The 14298-nt window shown below is 47.1% G+C and overlaps 1 protein-coding gene across 1 annotated transcript in view; it reads left to right on the plus strand.

Moving 5' to 3' along the window:
- Positions 1-14298, plus strand: part of LOC142571222 (acid-sensing ion channel 2-like) — a 71309-nt gene that overhangs the window by 8177 nt on the left and 48834 nt on the right. The gene's annotated exons all lie outside the window — the stretch shown is intronic.

Consider the following 14298-nt stretch of genomic DNA (forward strand, 5'->3'; position numbering starts at 1 on the left):
AAAGAAAATGATGGCAATCTCAGAATCAGATAGAAAAGAACTGAAACCATTATGCTTAGGATTACTCCAAAAAACCAATTCTGTGAACTCGAATTCTGTGAATAGTTTTGTATCTGTGAATAGATACAAAACTATTTCAGAAGGCAGTGCGTTGATTCTGGGCACCTCAGTAAACCTTATTAAGGGGGACAAAGTCAATGCGTAAGTATGTAGCGGAATACGTCAGAACACACGGTCGGATCGATTTCGTTAACAATGTTTCAGTGACATATTTTATTTTTTTATTTATTTATTTATTTATTTCGTACGAACTGGAAATGTTCGCAAGAAGTATAATATCTTGGCTTCTCCACTGCGCTAAATTTGTTAGATGATTGAAGAAGGATGATAGCTGAAATGAAACCGTGCGACTAAGCATTTCTCTATGAAATATCAAACGTGGTCCAATAACTTGCAAGTAATTAAAAAGACGAAAAAATATACCGCAATCCTCGTTGTCTGATAGGTGTTCATATCTGCAGGATATTCTGGAGCAACACATGATGCTAGTTCTTGTCCTTTTTGAATGTTTTAACAGATGTAGTCTGCATGACCGATATCTTTCCGGTCGGTAACGATACTTCAGTAGTGTTCTTTTTTTCATCTTGGTGGTTTTCTTCAGTTTTTGAGGCCCTTAATAAGAGCCTGCTCGCTGCAGTAACTAGGATTTTGCTTTCTCATCCAACTGCAACATACTTACTTGTAATCTGAGGCCTTGTTTCGTAACAGTTATTTCGATACTGCAGAAGAATAGAAGAAGAAGCGCCTTATTTCTGTAATGCAGAGAAAATCGCGGTAGAGCTAAAAGCCAGAGGCCTGACAAAGGCTTACCGCGAAAATATAAGCATCTTGTAATTTAAAGGGTCCCTGAACCTACATGTGGCAATATTTTATCGATGTCTACAAATGAATTTGAAGTTAACATAGACTATCTCAGAAATACTTACCTGCAAAAAGTACTTCAACGCGTTCAGCAGAAGCGGAGTCTTTCGCATTCAAAGGTCGCATATTATACCCTTCGCGGTGCAGCCGCTCCTTCTTCACTGCCTTGCACTGCGAAGGCTACGGCGGAGCGGGGCGTGCGCACAAAGCTCCGCCTACTAAACGTCACCGGGCGCCCCCTTCAAATTTGATTTTGGATGTTGCCGTAGAGGCCACTATTTCCGATTTTGGCACCTACGACGCTCCCAACGTATAGGGACTTTATCCCAACGTAAAACCCCTTAAACTTCGCAAAGTAGCGACACTCTCCTCCTCGCCTTCCCTCCTCCTCGTTTCTCCTCTTTTTCACGCTCCCTCCTCGACCGTGGCGCCGCCTACACCGCTCGAGCGTAGCAGACGACTTTTTGCAGAGTGAATGCACGCATGGCAAGGTGGTGGGCTTTAAGCGTTCGCGTTGGCTTTCTGGCTCCGAGTAACTTCGTGTACAGCATATATTATCTAAATGGACGGTTATACAAATTCAGTGACGGCAGCTTTTTTTCTGTTTAGGTAGCTATTTTTTAAAGGATCTGATCGAGCGTTAACGCTGTGCCATGACGACTCGGAATGTATCGCGTGCGCTACAATTAGGTACGCAACATTTGTCAAGTGCGTGTCGCAAGATCTTGTTGCGAATGGCTGTAAATGACACATGTACGATCGAATGCCAACATCCTGACCTCCAGCAAGCCCTCAGCAGCCTAAATAATCCGCGCTGTCCTTACCATGTTTATTCGCAGCGATCAGCTATGACGTAAAAAGGACGACAGAGAGCACGAATGAACGCTGCTCTGAAGGTTCGAGAGAGTATTACAAAGTACAGTGCTGCCAACGTGCGTGCTTGCTAATCTAAGCCAGCGCCAAAGGCTTAGTTAGAGGTGGGCGCTTGTGCCATTATGTTTCTCGTGCCTCAAAGTCGACAGAAATACGCGCGGCCGATCATCGAGTCGGGATTCCACGTATATAGAAAATGAAATTAGCTTTTTTAGTATTCGTTCGCGAAGCGGGAATGCGGGAACAGCGCTTCATTCAGGCTCAAACAAGTGCATTGTTTTTTCAGGTTAGTGAATCATCACGAATAACATTTCATCGTGCGTTAGCTTGTCCATTCACGAAGTGACGTACTTGTCGCGAACCGAGTTGCACTAAGGTGCATGCACTGAGGACGGTTGCGCTCGCTCCGAAATAAAATTTGCGAGATATGACTTTAGTGAAGTGGGGACCACGCAAAGAACTGCCGCGCTATGACGCGGCTAAAATTACGGTAAGTGAAATGATGTAGTCGTTAATATTGAGGCACCATTTGATTTGTTGTCTCATTACGTGTGTCTCAGATACATAGTGGTCGAACGAGCTAATAGTTGAACGAACGAGTAAGCGAACGACTAAACGAACGAGCGAACGACGACTAAACCAGGCAGTGAACGAGCGGGCGACCACACGTTTTCTTTTGCGAGTGCTCCACCACCTCATCTTAACCTACACACACTTTAAAGCTGACGGGGATTAATACGGACGTCTCAAAGACTCATGATGCTGTCGTTCGGCGAAGAACGCATTTCGGGAGAGCACGCACACATTTCCTTTGTATCCCAAATCCACCGGACGACCGCCAGTGACGAACACGAATAAAAGAGGCGAATAAAGCTATTTGGTCTAAAGAAGGCTAGTGAGTAACCACAAAATGCAGAGTTGCTTTCCTAAGATGAGTGCTCACGCTCGAGCCTCAAATTTTATCACAAGGAATGCGCTGAATCCTAAAGTTTTCGTAATCACGTTTTCGCACGCAACCTAGCGTGCCCGCGATTTCGAGCCTGCTGGCGTATACAATACGATGAAGCGCACCAAATGCAACCACGTGCTGCGTAAATAAACAACGTACACGTCACGTAGGAATCGTGTTAAAGCGTGCAGACAAATGGCAACCTCCTCAGTGAACTGTGCAATATCTACTACGCTATGGCCCGCAACAAATTACGCAAGCCTGATACAACTGCCTCATATAGTCGTGTGGAGAATGTTCGCCTGAAGTTCTCGCTCCCAATTCGATGAATCCATGTCTTTCTTCTTAACCCGTAGCGATTACCGGGCGGTATCGAGAACAGCTTCCTGTTTTTGCGGAAACTACACGAAGGCACAGCAGGTTATGGTGATAACAACACGGAGCAGAAACGGCGCCATCATGCGCTCCTTGCCACTCTGTAAACGCTTCTCAAGTGAAAATGGCGCTGAAGCGCGTAAACAAACGAAGCCCGCAAAGTTGCTTCTTTATTCTATGCGAACACGGCGCGAGGGCCCACGTGATGCCATTAGGCCAATAGCGACGCGGCGCAGGCCCCGGCCAGAGCGCGCGAGGAGGAGGCGGCATTCTTCAAAGCGTGGCGCTACTTTACGAAGTTTAATTAAGGGGTTTTATCCCAGCGCGGTTGTCCTCGGCGATCAGCACGAGACCAGTGCGTTGAGCCCGCAGACTCGTCGCGGCACCCCGCGGTGGCCGCGGTATCTACGCCACGTAGCAGACCGCAGCTACATGCAACTGTAGTGCGTATGCGCAGCGTTTGCTTTGTGCACGACAGCGCTTGAGCGCGCGCTCGCGCTCATAAGCTCCAGTCTGGCCGTGCTTCCACAACTTCTGAAACGTAACAACCAGTTTGATTAAGGTGCATATTTAGCAAGCTACGAAAGTTTCTATAGGTTGTTCGTGTCATCGCCATACGATTGCTCTGATTACGTAAAACGTAGTTTGCTGGCGCATCCTGCTACAGGCTGATCTAATTAGTTTTTGTAAATGTAAATTAGTACCTTATATTCACAAATTCTTCATGTCTCGGTAAACAATGTTTATAAAACCGGGGTGTGGCACGCAGGTCCTTTGTCCGCCCGTAGCACTCCTCAAAAATTCGTAGTACTTTTTGTGGCAGTGCCTCAAGCTTCGATAGTTTCTCGCCGTAGTTGTTCCCCAAACTAACAGCCTGTACGAGAACCCAGAGTAAAATAACGCATCGTGCATCGCTTTATTGAGCCACAATGGTATCGGAAGGCGCAGCTTATAAAGACAGCCTACGGTTTTGTTCAAGATCGAAGCCAGCTTCCCCACGTGCACGTTACACGGCATGTTCTCCTGAAACCAGATAGCAAGAAAATGGTGTGTTTTTGTACGCTGAAAAACTGTTTTCATAGGTTACAGCTATTTCTGCATCGTCTTGTTTATTTATTCGTTTAAGTACAACGCATTTTGTTTTACATAGATGAAGCTATATTTATTCTCACGTAATCATATGGTTCTAACTGAAGTACCTAGGTAAGCATTCTCATCGTGTTTCATATCAGTAAGTTTCTTGCAAGAAAAATATTTATTTGTGTCATTTGCGTACCCAATAACCTTAGACAAGTCCGCAGGGTTGCAAATGTCATTGATACTAATTATTAATAATAGAGGGCCCAAAATCGAACCTTGCGGCACGCCGTATTTAAGACGTTTTGCAGCGGACTATAATTTGTCAATCTTTACATATCGAGTTATCGTAGAAAGGCAATCTTCTATTAGGTTAAGGGCGGTGCCGCGCACCCCATAGTCAGAAAAGTGAGCTACCTTCTTCATTGATGAGGGCGCCACCACATGTGCCGCCACTATATCGCTGGGATGGGCCACTCGGCGCATCCTGTGATAAGCAAACGAGGAGAAAATGAACTTTAGTCGTTTAGTACGAAGGGGATGGCTGAGGGGCTTAAACATGGGTGAGGGTCAATGATGGACATCCTAAAATAACTAATATAAAAGAAAGAGCACGTTCATAACCTTTTGTTCGAGCTGGTCTCGCGCACAATATCCCATAGAGAGGTGATAGTTCTCCAGGCGATGCCCTGAAGGGGTGACGTAGTCCATTCCTTAAGCGAGATAATGGCGTGTCCACTGTTTCACTCTTGCTATCGCGAGACTGGGACAGTCCCACAATAGGCGCCTAACTGTCTGACGATCGCTGCTGGTGTACAAGTATTGCGCGTCGCTGGCAAAGACGTCACGTTCAGCTCGGTCTTTTCCTCTTCCACGTTGCAGAGGCGTTGCCCTTGATGAGCTCGCGTCCTTTTTGCGCCCCTCAGCCAGGGCGTCTTCGGCGAGGGCGCACCGGGCCCGGCTAAAGCCTCTTTATGTGCGGCACCTTCGCATTCAGCTTCCTTCCGCTTTGCTTGGAGTTCGACTCGCTCCCTCTCCTCCCCTGGGTCCAAACGCACAGGCGCGAAAGGCACTGGGTCCGAGGAAACTGCGCGGGAAAATAAAAGCTCTCTCGCTGCACCGGGGGCCACACCGTTGCCGATGCTGCCCGAGCGCCAGGGCCGGATTAAGAAGAATGGGGGCCCTGGGCTAACGCGCATGCAGGCTCCCTTTCCCTATACTGATACCCCCCCCCCCCCCTGTCGCCTGCTATGCTACTGGACATATGCCATGTTTCATTTTAATGCCACCAAATTAAAAAGAACGAAGTGCAATCAACGGGATTATTATTATTATTATTATTATTATTATTATTATTATTATTATTATTATTATTATTATTATTATTATTATTATTATTATTATTATTATTATTATTATTATAAGGAAAACAACAAAACTTGCTTGAAACGCGTGCTGTTGTAAACACCAACACATATGTTCACTTTTTGATTAATCTGCATTCTGTTTTCAGCAAAAGCTAGGCTTTAAGGAAAAGTTTAGTGCACTCAAGACGAACAAGAACGTAGAAAAAACAACATAGCTCAGATGTCGATCCTTCTGAAGCTCGGCTTTGTTTGCATCACTAAGTTTAATCCCGTGAGGAGACGCATGGTTGCATCCAAAACATTCTTTATTAAAATTCAAGCATCAGACTGCAGTAATCGTTATACACGTTACTCTATAAATATGCAATAGATATATACAATACTTAAGGCAATACAAACACCATAAAAATGCACTAGAATACAGATGAAAATTTCCAACTGTAATTACAAAACATTATTTGAAAATATTTTCATTAAAGGTAAGACAAGCAAGGACGACACCAAATAAACGTGGCACTATCAAAAACAACAAAAATACAGTTCTTTATAAGCACGCTAAATATCACAAGAAGAACAAACAAGAGACGAACAACGAAGATTTGCATATCCTGAATTACACTGATCAGCCTTTCATTGGCAACGTGAAGGCTGGGAGGCGACACAACGAACTTATTGGAACTATTCATGTATAGTGCAAATAGTCCTCTTTTAAAATGGCATCTTGCGTGCCTTCGCTTTGGCGAAATCAGATATAGTCTGTTCGAAGGATAGATCGCGGAGGAGGTCACTTTCAATGGACCTGATAGCAAGCGAGTTCACCTTGTCGTCAAGGAGGCTCGAACGAAGGCGATTTTTCATCAGCAACAACTTGGAAAACAATCGTTCGGTCTCACAGTTTGCCACAGGTATGCTTAAGTACATTCGCAAAGCAATACAAAGGTTCGGAAACACATCAATAAGCTTTCTTTCGTGCAGCAACTTCATTATTCCCAGGGGACTCGTGTCCTGGCACACACAGTTGTGCAGAAAGTTCGCAAACTGAACGATTTCAGCGGAAAATGCTGGCTCCAAATCATTTTTGTAGGTTTTCACCAACTTCCCAGCCTGCTATGCCAAAGGCCTCGCTCCCAACTTCGGTCAGCAATTTTAAGAATCCGAACCTTTCGCAGAGTTCAGTGTAGGCAGCCTTTCGCACTCGCAAAGCAGAGCCTAGACTGTCAAGTACAACATTGTAAGTCTCTACGATAAACTTTTTTCTACCTTGCAGCGCACTATCGCTTATTCCGTCTGGGTGCTTACAAAACGATGCGTTTGCCCTTATCCTGATAACATTGATTGGTACTTAGCGTGCGTGCTCTCTCCTCGAAGGTATCAAAGAGAGGTCGCAAAGAATTAACAAAGCCTTCTAGAGAGCTCAGCAGGTCTACAGCAGTTGAAATGTCTAGGCCTGGTTTCTGTAGTGCTACGCTCGTTTTGTCAAAGCGCTTCAAGATTTCACTCCAGAAAATCGCCGTGAATGCAGTCTCTAGTTTTGTCATTTTCTTAAAGAGAGATTGCGCTTCGTTCCTAGTGTCACCGTTTTCTTCCTCGTTCTTTGATAAGCTTCAAGGCAACGCAAGACTGCATTGAAATTTCTCAGAATGGCCTTACATGATTCAGCGTGTCTTGACCACCTGGTCTCAGAGAGACTTTTCAAAACAAGCTGCTGGCCAGTTCCGCCCATGCTGTCCAAAAGATACCTCCATCGCTTAGGTGAGGCAGCAAAGAAGACATACAGTCTCTGAATTACAGTGAAAAATTGGACTGCCTCAAGGCAACTGTCAACGCTACACGCGCCAACTAAGTTCAGTGAATGACCAGCGCACGGGGCATAGACTGCCAATTCGTTCAGGTGTTTGATTTGAGCTTGCAGTCCTTTGTATTTTCCTGACATATTACTCGCATTATCATAAGGTTGGCCCCTCCAATCATCAGTTGAGATGCCATTGGTCGTCAAGAGGGACATCATGGTATCGAAAAGATACAAGCCGGTATGCTATTCAATTGGAACAGATCCAAGAAAGCGTTCGTACACTTTCCCATTTAAATAGTATCGTAAAACAACTGACAGCTGATCAACGTGAGTAAGGTCTGGAGTCGAATCAACAATTAAAGAGAAGTATTTTGCACGTTTCACTTCGTCAACAAGACGTTCCTTGACAGCCTTTGCCATATGCTCGATAAATTCATCACAAATGGTTTATGACAGATACGATGTGTGACCTTTTCCTTTGTTCCCGTGGCGTTTCACGTGCTCCTCTAGAAAGGGATCAAACTTGGCAATGGCTCAAGCACTCCCATATAATTGCCATTTCTCGGTGAACCAAAAATCTCCTCACTGCCCCTAAACTCTAGGTTGCGCTCAGCTAGAGGCTTAACTACAACGATTACGCGATTCAAGACCTCTGTACAGTAAGCAGTCTCAGTGACAAGATGCTTAACCAGCTCCTTGTCAATTGTGCTGCTCGAGTTAGAGCGGGCAAGCCATGCTGCCATTTAGTTTATTTTCATGTGCGCAAACCTTTTCTTCTGCTCTTTTCCAATCAGAAAAGCCATGCGTTGTGAAAGCACTGGGGTTGCTTGAAATCGATAATAGTTTGCACATGAAACAGTAAACGCAACATTTGGACTCCTAGTACATTAACCTGTGTCGCTCGTACGCCGCCCCATTTACAGCCTTTCGCACGAAAAGATGACGTGACATATAGCGTTTCTGAGTTTTGTATTGCCTTTCGGAAGATGAAAATTTTCTGCCCGATTTTGAAACTACAATTGCCCTTTCTCAAGGCATACACTCCGAAAGCTGTCAGTAATAACGTCCGGCTACTTAGCAGGGTTACTTCGGAGAATCTCGTAACGTAACTCTTGCTGCGGGGGTGTCTGCACTTCTCTGTTGCCACAACGAGAAGCCGTCTCATTCGTCCTCTCGAGGCACACTTTGTGGCTGGGAACATGGTTATTTGAAGCCAAACTAATAGGAAACAAGTGAGTCGGTTTTTGGAGTGTTGTTTCCTGGCGCTTGTCAGTAGAAGGAGGCTCATCGGGGAGGTTCGGCACCTGTTGATCAGCAGTAGTAGAAATCGGGCGTGGCGGACCGGACACCTGGAGCTCTGTGGCAGGGGCCCGGCCGAGTAGCATAGACGCTGCTGACTCATGAACAGGACAGGGCTCAGTTAGCGTCGGTTGCTCAGAAATATGGACGACTGAAGTTGGCACCGTTTTCACAGGATCCAGACAACCGAGATGAGTCAAACCTTGCTTCTTGCCAGGAAACCGTGGTGATGGAGTTGGCAAGTCCTCCACAGAAGCACGGTCGCTACTATTGGGAGTTTGACACGGACTCTGGGTACAGCGATCATACCGCTCCGCGGAAGCTGCATTCAGTAGGTACTTTGTCATCTTTGGTAGCTTCTTTTCACGCTCTCATCTTTCTAACTTCGCCTTTCGTTTAGACGCACCACTTTGATGCTTCCGACCGAGCATTTTCGCATGAACGGATACTAATTGTTCACCGGGCACTTCATCTGTCCGACGCGACCGCAGGTCTCCAACGGTGGCCGTCCCGATGACTGGCGCACGCTGCCTGGATGGTCCGTGGCTGGCCGACAGTGGTGCGTTCCCCGGGAGCTTCTCAGCGGGCCGGCTTATGCAAGCTTAACCGGCGGCTCAGGGCAGAATCACAGCCCGCGATCAACTTCCTTTTATAGACGCGCGTCGCGTCTGTCTCTTACTAGAGCCGAAGCAGGCGTTCACATACGCATAGAGTTCCTTGTACAAATTCCCTCCTTCTCCATACAAACTCACTCCTCCCATTCCGGCCTCGTCTTCCTATTGGCTAGGAGCAATCGTCTGTTCTTGGAGGTTCTCGATTTTTCTTTCGCTCCGTCGACGCCGAGCGCGAGAACGAAGGGGAGAGGGCGACTCCTAGCGCGGGCGAAGTTACGCGCCCTCCGTCGCCTCTGAGTCATCTTTTTCTACTTGTTTCTGGAAAGTTCGGCGGCCAGTCTGACCCACTTTTTCCGTCGAGCGCGCGCGAGGGTGCGCTGCGACTAGGCAAGAATGGGCCCTGGAGACAGGCCTTTGTGTCCAGCTCTCCAACTTCCCGCTTCCCTCTTCCACAACCCTAGCCCAAACAGTGAACATTCCATGCCGTGGATCACATGGGAGAGCTGATAAGCAGCGCAACCCTAAGGAGCTGCACGGTACCAGAGGGGGAAGAAGCAGCTGTGGCTATAGCAGCGGCGGAGGGTTGCCGTAGAAACGGATCCTTGATAATACTCACAGACTCCAAAGAAGCATGCAGAAACCTCACGGCAGGTAGGATCAACAAAGGGGCGCTGCGAATCCTCCTCGAGGCAGGGCTTCCGAACGAAAATATACTGCATACGGTCTTCTGGGTGCCGGGTCACACCGGAATAGAGGGTAACCAGAGGGCCGACAGACTAGCTCGCGAGCTTACATACCGAGTGGGACAGTCAATGGACCCGGATACCACTATGATGGTGGAACCAACGTACGCGGAAACACTAAACCATCACAGAGGCAAAAGGATAATAGATCCACCACCCCACCCATCTTTAACACAACACGAAGCAGTCGGCTGGCGAAGGTTGCAGACAGGAACATTCTCCAATCTACACATCCTACATAAAATGTTTCCCAGTCAATGCAGGGACACATGTCCATGGTGTGGGGCCATCCCAACGCTATATCACTTCACATGGGAGTGCAGAAATAACTTCTCTTTCCACAAAGAAAAAAAAAACACAGTGTGGAACAGTGGGAGGGCCTGAGAGCGTGCTGCACAGTCCAAAAAGGACTGGTGCAGCACGCTCTCAAAGTGGCCAGGCTCAGCGGTGCTCTGGAATAGGGGCGCCGACCACTCAAGACGACGGAGACTTCAGTTAAACATGAAGACCTTTGTTAGCCGCTGAAAGCTGTAAATAGGGAAATAAAGTTTTTCCTTCCTTCCTTCCATGCCCCACAGCAGGCGGACAAAAGCACGTGTGACGTCTTCTTTCCTTTCCTGTCTAGACTCTGCCATCAGACTCATCGTCATCTGCTATCGATCGGACTCATCCTCCCCCGCCCAAATTACCATCATGGTAAAGAAAAGTCGAATGGGAGGCACTGTTGGGTACTGCAGCACATCCTTTCTATGAGAAGGACGGCGGCGGAACTATTTGAGAGGTGGAGGGTGGCGTGGTGGTGACGAGGGGCAAGGGAGATTTAGGTCCTCATTCCACATTACATGTTTTAGGTGTTTCCCCTTGCCCTTCCTCTCCAGACAGCACTGGACAGACGGACTGACAGAAAACCACGAAAACTCTTCCAAGCAAACGCACCTCGCTTCGTAAGAAAGAGGGCCTCGCCGGGGTGGCGGGTGATTCCTGTTTTTGCAGCTTGACAAGCTCTCCCCAAATGATCAGGCTAAACGCATGCCGTTACATTAGGCAGGGGGACCCGTCTGCTCCTTCTGGTTTTCACGCTTCGTACATGTCGCTTGAAGTTCCGTTGCCCATGGTTCCATATACTAAGCAGGTTGGAGTAAATGGACCCCCTTCTCCTACTGTCCGACGTGAGGCCCGGGGCTGCAGCCCCCTTAGCCATCATCATCATCATCATCATCATCAGCCTGGTTACGCCCACTGCAGGGCAAAGGCCTCTCCCATATTTCTCCAACAACCCCGGTCACGTACTAATTGTGGCCATGCCGTCCCTGCAAACTTCTTAATCTCATCCGCCCACCTAACTTTCTGCCGCCCCCTGCTACGCTTCCCTTCCCTTGGGATCCAGTCCGTAACCCTTAATGACCATCGGTTATCTTCCCTCCTCATTACATGTCCTGCCCATGCCCATTTCTTTTTCTTGATTTCAACTAAGATGTCATTAACTCGCGTTTGTTCCCTCACCCAATCTGCTCTTTTCTTATCCCTTAACGTTACACCTATCATTCTTCTTTCCATAGCTCGTTGTGTCGTCCTCAATTTGAGTAGAACCCTTTTCGTAAGCCTCCAGGTTTCTGCCCCGTAGGTGAGCACTGGTAAGACACAGCTATTATATACTTTTCTCTTGAGGGATAACGGCAACCTGCTGTTCATGATTTGGGAATGCCTGCCAAACGCACTCCAGCCCATTCTTATTCTTCTGATTATTTCCGTCTCATGATCCGGATCCGCCGTCACTACCTGCCCTAAGTAGATGTATTCCCTTACGACTTCCAGTGCCTCGCTGCCTATTGTAAATTCCTGTTCTCTCCCGAGACTGTTAAGCATTACTTTAGTTTTCTGCATATTAATTTTTAGACCCACTCTTCTGCTTTGCCTCTCCAAGTCAGTGAGCATGCATTGCAATTGGTCCCCTGAGTTACTAAGCAAGGCAATATCATCAGCGAATCGCAAGTTACTAAGGTATTCTCCATTAACTTTTATCCCCAATTCTTCCCAATCCAGGTCTCTGAATACCTCTTGTAAACACGCTGTGAATAGCATTGGAGATATCGTATCTCCCTGCCTGACGCCTTTCTTTATTGGGATTTTGTTGCTTGCTTTGTGGAGGACTACGGTGGCTGTGGAGCCGCTATAGATATCTTCCAGTATTTTTACATATGGCTCATCTACACCCTGATTCCGTAATGCCTCCATGAGTGCTGAGGTTTCGACTGAATCAAACGCTTTCTCGTAATCAATGAAAGCTATATATAACGGTTGCTTATATTCTGCACATTTCTCTATCACTTGATTGATAGTGTGAATATGGTCTATTGTAGAGTAGCCTTTACGGAATCCTGCCTGGTCCTTTGGTTGACAGAAGTCTAAGGTGTTCCTGATTCTATTTGCAATTACCTTAGTAAATACTTTGTAGGCAACGGACAGTAAGCTGATCGGTCTATAATTTTTCAAGTCTTTGGCGTCCCCTTTCTTATGGATTAGGATTATGTTAGCGTTCTTCCAAGATTCCGGTACGCTCGAGGTCATGAGGCATTGCGTATACAGGGTGGCCAGTTTTTCTAGAACAATCTGTCCACCATCCTTCAACAAATCTGCTGTTACCTGATCCTCCCCAGCTGCCTTCCCCCTTTGCATATCTCCTAAGGCTTTCTTTACTTCTTCCGGCGTTACCTTCGGGATTTCGAATTCCTCTAGACTATTTTCTCTTCCATTATCGTCGTGGGTGTCACTGGTACTGTATAAATCTCTATAGAACTCCTCAGCCACTTGAACTATCTCATCCATATTAGTAATGATATTGCCGGCTTTGTCTCTTAGCGCATACATCTGATTCTTGCCAATTCCTAGTTTCTTCTTCACTGTTTTTAGGCTTCCTCCGCTCCTGAGAGCATGTTCAATTCTATCCATATTATACTTCCTTATGTCAGCTGTCTTACGCTTGTTGATTAACTTCGAAAGTTCTGCCAGTTCTATTCTAGCTGTAGGGTTAGATGCTTTCATACATTGGCGTTTCTTGATCAGATCTTTCGTCTCCTGCGATAGTTTGCTGGTATCCTGCCTAACGGAGTTACCACCGACTTCCATTGCACACTCCTTAATGATGCCCACAAGATTGTCGCTCATTGCTTCAACACTAAGGTCCTCTTCCTGAGTTAAAGCTGAATACCTGTTCTGTAGCTTGATCTGGAATTCCTCTATTTTCCCTCTTACCGCTAACTCATTGATCGGCTTCTTATGTACCAGTTTCTTCCGTTCCCTCCTCAGGTCTAGGCTAATTCGAGTTCTTACCATCCTGTGGTCACTGCAGCGCACCTTGCCGAGCACGTCCACATCTTGTATGATGCCAGGGTTAGCGCAGAGTATGAAGTCTATTTCATTTCTAGTCTCGCCGTTCGGGCTCCTCCACGTCCACTTTCGGCTATCCCGCTTGCGGAAGAAGGTATTCATTATCCTCATATTATTCTGTTCCGCAAACTCTACTAATAACTCTCCCCTGCTATTCCTAGTGCCTATGCCATATTCCCCCACTGCCTTGTCTCCAGCCTGCTTCTTGCCTACCTTGGCATTAAAGTCGCCCATTAGTATAGTGCATTTAGTTTTCACTCTACCCACCGCCGATTCCACGTCTTCATAGAAGCTTTCGACTTCCTGGTCATCATGACTGGATGTAGGGGCGTAGACCTGTACAATCTTCATTTTGTACCTCTTATTAAGTTTCACAACAAGACCTGCCACCCTCTCGTTAACCTTAGCCCCCCCTTAGCCCCCCCCCTTAATCCAGTGCTGCCGAGCGCTCGGGACCCAGTGCACTCTGTGCCGTAATCCCGACGAAGGGATGCGCACCCTATCGTGTCCCATCGACGCTTTTAGGGCGTCGAAGGAGTCGTTGGATATTTTGTGGGACACGCGGAATCAGCTTACACCAGGTGGGCATCGAGAATGGGAAGGCAGCACGTCGACTTGTTCGAGGTACGGAACCACACAGCGCAGGCGTGTCGTTGGTGCTAAGGAACTTGACCGAGAACAATGGCGCGGCGTGGACTGCGCTTCGTTTGATGAACGGAGGGGGCCCGCGGAAGCTGTGGTCCACTTCCAAGGGCACGTCTCGAAACAGATGACAATGATTCGTGGATTTTATTGGCTCACGAAAGGGCCAAATATGGCCAAGGAGCGCCAGTCTGACAACAGAAAGAAAAAGAAGCCCAATACCGCCAGGATACTAACTCTGGCTACAGGCTGTTTGCCC

This window comes from Dermacentor variabilis, chromosome 1, assembly GCF_050947875.1.
Source record: "Dermacentor variabilis isolate Ectoservices chromosome 1, ASM5094787v1, whole genome shotgun sequence".
Lineage (NCBI taxonomy): Eukaryota > Metazoa > Arthropoda > Arachnida > Ixodida > Ixodidae > Dermacentor > Dermacentor variabilis.